Raw genomic sequence first — 7155 nt, 5'->3', positions numbered from 1 at the left:
ATTTCGGCAGATCATTTTAGAAAGAAAGGATCCAGATTGTCTAGCCCGGCTGATTTGTAGGGGTCCAGATTTTGCAGCTCTTTCAGAACATCAGCTGACTGGATTTGGGAGAAGGAGAAATGAGGAAGGCTTGGGCGAGTAGCTGTGGGGGGTGCAGTGCTGTTGACCGCAGTAGGGGTAGCCAGGTGGAAAGCATGGCCAGCTGTAGAAAAACGCTTATTGAAATTCTCAATTATAGTGGATTTCTCGGAGGTGACAGTGTTTCCTATCCTCAGTGCAGTGGGCAGGTGGGAGGAGGTGTTCTTATTCTCCATGGACTTTACAGTGTCCCAGAACTTTTTTGAGTTTGTGTTGCAGGAAGCAAATTTCTGCTTGAAAAAGCTAGCCTTGGCTTTTCTAACTGCCTGTCTATATTGGTTTCTAACTTCCCTGAAAAGTTGCATTTCATGGGGGCTGTTCGATGCTAATGCAGAACGCCACAGGATGTTTTTGTGTTGGTTAAGGGCAGTCAGGTCTGGAGAGAACCAAGGGCTATATCTTTTCCTGGTTCTAAATTTCTTGAATGGGGCATGCTTATTTAAGATGGTGAGGAAGGCATTTTTTTTTAAATAACCAGGCATCCTCTACTGACGGGATAAGGTCAATATCCTTCCAGGATACCCGGGCCCGGTCAATTAGAAAGGCTTGCTCATTGAAATGTTTCAGGGAGCATTGGAGAGTGATGAGTGGAGGTCGTTTGACCGCTGACCCATTACGGATGCAGGCAATGAGGCAGTGATCGCTGAGATCTTGGTTGAAAACAGCAGAGGTGTATTTAAAGGGCAAGTTGGTTAGGATGATATCTATGAGGGTGCCCGTGTTTACGGCTTTGGGGTGGTAGCTGGTAGGTTCATTGATAATTTGTGTGAGATCGAGGGCATCCAGCTTAGATTGTAGGATGGTTGGGGTGTTAAGCATGTCCCAGTTTAGGTCACCTAGCAGCACGAGCTCTGAAGATAGATGGGGGGCAATCAGTTCACATATGGTGTCCAGAGCACAGCTGGGGGCAGAGGGTGGTCTATAGCAGGCGGCAACGGTGAGAGACTTGTTTTTAGAGAGATGGATTTTTAAAAGTAGAAGTTCAAATTGTTTGGGTACAGACCTGGATAGTAGGACAAAACTCTGCAGGGTATCTCTGCAGTAGATTGCAACACCGCCCCCTTTGGCCGGTCTATCTTGTCTGAAAATGTTGTAGTTAGGGATGAAGAGTTCAGAGTTTTTGGTGGACTTCCTAAGCCAGGATTCAGACACGGCTAGTTCATCCGGGTTGGCAGAGTGTGCTAAAGCAGTGAATAAAACAAACTTAGGGAGAAGGCTTCTAATGTTAACATGCATGAAACCAAGGCTATTTCGGTTACAGAAGTCATCAAAGAGAGCGGCTGGGGAATAGAAGTGGAGCTAGGCACTGCAGGGCCTGGATTCACCTCTACATCACCAGAGGAACAGAGGAGGAGTAGAATAAGGGTACGGCTAAAAGCTATGAGAATTGGTCGTCTATGACGTCCAGAATAGAGAGTAAAGGGAGCAGGTTTCTGGGGGCGATAAAATAGCTTCAAGGTATAATGTACAGACAAAGGTATGGTAGGATGTGAATACAGTGGAGGTAAACCTAGGCATTGAGTGATGATGAGAGAGATATTGTCTCTAGAAACATAATTGAAACCAGGTGATGTCATAGCATGTGTGGGTGGTGGAACTGAAAGGTTGGATAAGGTATAATGAGCAGGGCTAGAGGCTCTACAGTGAAATAAGCTAATAAACACTAACCAGAACAGCAATGGACAAGGCATATTGACATTAAGGAGAGGCATGCTTAGCCGAGTGATCATAAGGGTCCGGTGAGATTCAGACAGCTAGCCGGGCCATAGGTAGCAAGCTGGCAGAAGATGGAGGGAGGTCTGTTTTTAGCCACCTCGTGTGTTTCCGTCTGTAGATTAGTGGGGTTCCGTGTGGTAGAGGGGACCAATCCAATTGGCAAAATAGTTATAGTGGCCCAAGAAAACTGTCCGATAGACCTATTCAGACAGCAGCCGATAAGACAGCTAACGATTAGCGGGCCGCAGATGGGCGTTCAGGTTACGTCGCGACGGAGGGGCCAGTTGGATAACTCCCTCGGGCAGATAGTCCAGTCGTGAAGGCCCGATGGGGCTCTGCATCGGCAGTAAAACGGGTCCGGATAGGTGATTGTAGCCCAGGAGTGGCTGATGGACCTCTTCAGCTGGCTAGCTCCGGAATAATTGATGTTAGGTGTAAATGTCCAGAGACTGCGGTAGAAATCCGGGGATATGGAGAGAAAATAGGTCCGGTATGCTCTGGTCTGAGTCGCGCTGTACAAAACTAGTGATAGCTTTTCGAGTTAAGGGATAGCTGATGACCGCCAACCGTGGCTAGCTGAACTCCAACATTAGCCAGTGAACTGGCCAACCTCTGGCTAACCTCTGGCTAGCATTTACATTTACATTTACGTCATCTAGCAGACGCTCTTATCCAGAGCGACTTACAAATTGGTGCATTCACCTTACGATATCCAGTGGAACAACCACTTTACAATAGTACATCTATATCTTTTTTTTTTGGGGGGGGGGGGGGGGGTAGAAGGATTACTTTATCCTTTAAGGTGGTGATTGACTCCACTGTCCTGCCGTCGTGAGGGAGCTTGTTCCACCATTGGGGTGCCAGAGCAGCGAACAGTTTTGACTGGGCTGAGCGGGAACTGTGCTTCCGCAGAGGTAGCTTCTGTTGAGGATTTCAGATTCCAGATTTGAGGTAAATAATACTTTTTTTTTAAACTGCAGGAGAGTGTTTTGAGGTTGAGTTTTTAGAAAAAAATATATATAAAAAGATATGCGAAGAAAATATGTAAATATATATATATATACACATGGGACACGACAAGATGAAGGACAAAGACGTCTGACTGCTACGCCATCTTGGATTGGAGATAACATACAGAGTCCTCTGTAAAGTAACACCATTCCAACCAACAGGTTACAATGTTTAAGATAACAAGTGAATCTAGTCAACATTAGATTATGGTATAAACACAACTGCACAACATAAAGCTCTGTGACAATCTAAGCTGTGAAAATATGGGTAATTTTTACAGCATCTGTCTGTGTACGAGCGTTGTAGTGTGTGAAATGCTGTGTTTTTAGATGAAAAGGCAAAGGATCTCTGATGGGATCTCTGTTCGTCCCCCCCCCCCCCACTCCACGGTCCATGCAGATGTCCTAGGTAGTCTTGTCTCGATTTGCTCACCAATAGAGATAATTTAGTTTAAATGCAGCAGTTTAACGATAAGTGAGTAATAGTAAGTAATGGTGGCTTATTTCCCATCTGTCTGCATAGCGCGTTGCAGCTGAGGCTAGTGAATGGGCCACAGTGTTTTAATCAATCACCAATGGTTCAGAGGCAGTATTTATCGAAACATTATGAGAACGCACTATCAAGAATTAAGGGGTTATCCAACTGTGTTATGGTCATTATTCATTTGTAAGTAGTGAACATCAGTGGTGGTTTTTCAGAAGTTAGTAAACATGACCAACTGTACGTTCTCAAGTCACAATCAGGAGTTAATGCTCTGCAGGTTGATTGAAACCAGGCAGTTGACATGCAGTAGAACTGCTGTTCAGTGATTGAAATACCAACTGGTGAAGGGAAGGTCCTGGACCAACTACAGCCATGAATAACATCCTGTACTCAAACTGCCGCTTCCTGAAGGAGGGAGATCTTCATGAGATGTTTGCTCTCTGCTTATTCTGGTCAGACCAGTCTATGAAAGGGACTTCATTGTTTTTGGCGGATAAACTCATCCAACTTTTGGAAAAGGTTTAACTATATAGAACTGGCAAAGAGTCTGAATGTGCTCAACATGCATTAGGAGCAGTAGTTCTGGGTAAAAAATATTTTTCCATCATGGCTGTTACAAGGAGTGTGAGTAAAGATGAAAGTGTGTTTGCCAAGGTATCCTACGTACCTCCACACTCAGTCACTATAGGCAGGGTGGAAACAGAACAGTGGAATGGGGCTGACATGTAGACATTTATACCCTAGGGCAAACTCCTATTTCACATTGACTTTTATGTGAAATCACATATGTGTCACAACCATGAGCAGTGTCTTCATATAACTGCCAGATTCAAAGCAGTTTGGACAACCACATACATAACCAAATGCTAACTTATTATTGCCATTGTCATTACAGGGCTTTCATTTTGTAAAATTACTGAAAAAGAATATAAACGTAACATGTAAAGTGTTGGTCCCATGTTTCATGAGCTGAAATACGCACAAAAAGCTTATTTCTCTCAAGTTTTGTGCACAAATTATTTTAGATCCCTGTTAGTGAGCATTTATCCTTTGCCAAGATAATCCATCAACCTGACAGGTATGGCATATCAAGAAGCTGATTAAACAGCATGGTCATTACACAGGTGCACCTTGTGCTGGGGGACAATTAAAGGCCACTCTAAAATGTGCAGTTTTGTCACACAAAACAATGCCACAGATAACTCAAGTTTTAAGGGAGCGTGCAATTGCCATGTTGACTGTAGGAATGTCCACCAGAGCTGTTGTCCAACATTGTTATAGAGAATTTGGCAGTACGTCCAACCAGCCTCACAACCGCATGGGAGTGCCCCATGGGAGCGGTGGGGTTATGGTATGGGCAAGCATACGGACTACGAACCCAATTGCATTTTATCGATGGCAATTTTAATGCACAGAGATACTGTGACGAGATCCTGAGGCCCATTGTCGTGCTACTCATCCGCCAGCATCACCTCATGTTTCAGCATGATAATGAATGGCTCCATGTCGCAAGGATCTGTTCACAATTCCTGGAAGCTGAAAATGTCCCAGTTCTTCCATGGCCTGTATATTCACCAGACATGTCACCCATTGAGCATGTTTGGGATTTTTTTTATTTTTTTTATTTCACCTTTATTTAAAACCAGGTAGGCCAGTTGAGAACAAGTTCTCATTTACAACTGCGACCTGGCCAAGATAAAGCAAAGCAGTGCGACAAAAAACAACACAGAGTTACACATAGGATAAACAAAAGAACAGTCAATAACACAATTGAAAAATCTATATACAGTGCGTGCAAATGGAGTAAAGAGGTAAGGCAATAAATAGGCCATAGTAGCGAAGTAATTACAATTTAGCAAATTAACACTGAAGTGATAGATGTGCAGATGATGATGTGCAAGTTGCTCTGGATCGACATGTACCACAGCGTGTTCCAGTTCCCGCCAATATCCAGGAACTTCACACAGCCATTGAAGAGGAGTGGGACAACATTCCACAGGACACAATCTACAGCCTGATCAACTCTATGCAAAGGAGATGTGTCGGGCTGCATGAAGCAAATGGTGGTCACACCAGATACTGACTGGTTTTCTGATCCACGCCCCTACCTTTCTTTAAGGTATTCCCAGTCATGTGAAATCCATAGATTAGAGCCTAATGAATTTATTTCAATTGATTGATATCCTTACATGAACTGTAACTCTGTGAAATCTTTGAAATTGTTGCATGTTGTGTTTATATTTTTGTTCAGTTTACGACATGAATGTAATTTTATGGTAACATATAATGGATCCTATATGGAACCATATTCAGTATATCCCACTTCCCTCTTGTTTGCCCCCTGTATTCCAGAGTGTGGTCATGACATGTAAAGAGTTAAAAAGCAACAAGTCCAGCAGGAGAGTGTTTCTCTCCTTCCTGCCTTACACAGCCTCTCTCCTTTACAGCTGGCAGAGGCTTCACTAATCTCCCAATTAGGAAGTATTTCCTGTCTGTTCTGCTTTCAGAGAGAGAGAGAGGGAGAGAGGGAGAGAGGGAGAGAGAGGGAGAGAGGGAGAGAGAGAGAGAGAGAGAGAGAGAGAGAGAGAGAGAGAGAGAGAGAGAGAGAGAGAGAGAGAGAGAGAGAGAGAGAGAGAGAGAGAGAGAGAGAGAGAGAGAGAGAGAGAGAGAGAGAGAGAGAGAGAGAGAGAGAGAGAGAGAGAGAGAGAGAGAGATGTGGTACTGTATGTGCATGGCACCCACACGCGGGCACTTATTGCACAACACACATGGCCACATCCACATGACACACTTATATACACATGCAGGTATGCAAGCATGCTTACATATCTGTAGACACTCAACATACACAGCCAGAAATACACTCACATGAAACCTATAGCGCAACATAAACACATACTGTACAAACAAGCTGCCAGTCAGACTCACATATTGGCTGTAGTCACATCCAACAAGAGTCCAACAAGGGTCAGACAATCGATATATAAACAGACGTTGTCAACAATTGATTAAAGAATATATATATATGTTTTTATGTAAAAGCAGCTTCAGTCACTTTTCCACAGAGAGGTAGAAACCTGAGATATGAGTCTCTATCCAAGACAATCCAGTATGACTGCTGCCAGAATTCATCGCTCTACTTCTCACCTCCAACACATTTGATTTCCACTGCACATGTCCTGTTATGGTCATGTTTTAATTAGTCTCTTTGTTTGAGTTGGAGCATCATTGAGGTGTCAGTAGGTTAGAAGCAGCAGGTTATGTTGTCATTTAATCGTTCACACTCTCACCCAGGACACAGTTAAAATGTGGTTGGTATCTTCCTGAGATTTACACAATATGAGGGCCTAAATCTAAGTGGGAGCTAACTTGAGTTTCGAAGGACTCTGTTTTAGAAACCTAACGCAACGGTAAATCACAGCACAGGCAGTAGTGCTATAGGTTCAGGGCTGTGTCACAAATCTTTGTGCTATTTCTGCATTCACAATTATCTGCGCACTTGCTGGTGTTGGCGCGAAAGGGCTGGGTTTTGATTAGTAAACAAGTTGTGGGTGTGTCGAGGCTTGGCCCCTCACTGGCCAATCAGAACGTGCTCTATTGCGAAATATGTGGTTGCTTCAAGTTGTGTATTTTATGTATTGTCTTGGAATCAACTCCAATTCCAATGTTAGTTCGTTATAGTTAAATGGCTTACAGAAACGAAATAACAAAATGTAGACATATCTTTATAAATACATTAGCTTGAACCCATTTGCAGTCCACATTGTTCTAAGTAATTGCATGGCTTCAATAGCATTAACACTGAGA

Source organism: Salmo salar, chromosome ssa12 (assembly GCF_905237065.1).
Source record: "Salmo salar chromosome ssa12, Ssal_v3.1, whole genome shotgun sequence".
Taxonomy (NCBI): domain Eukaryota; kingdom Metazoa; phylum Chordata; class Actinopteri; order Salmoniformes; family Salmonidae; genus Salmo; species Salmo salar.
Note: the sequence above shows the minus strand (reverse complement) of the source record.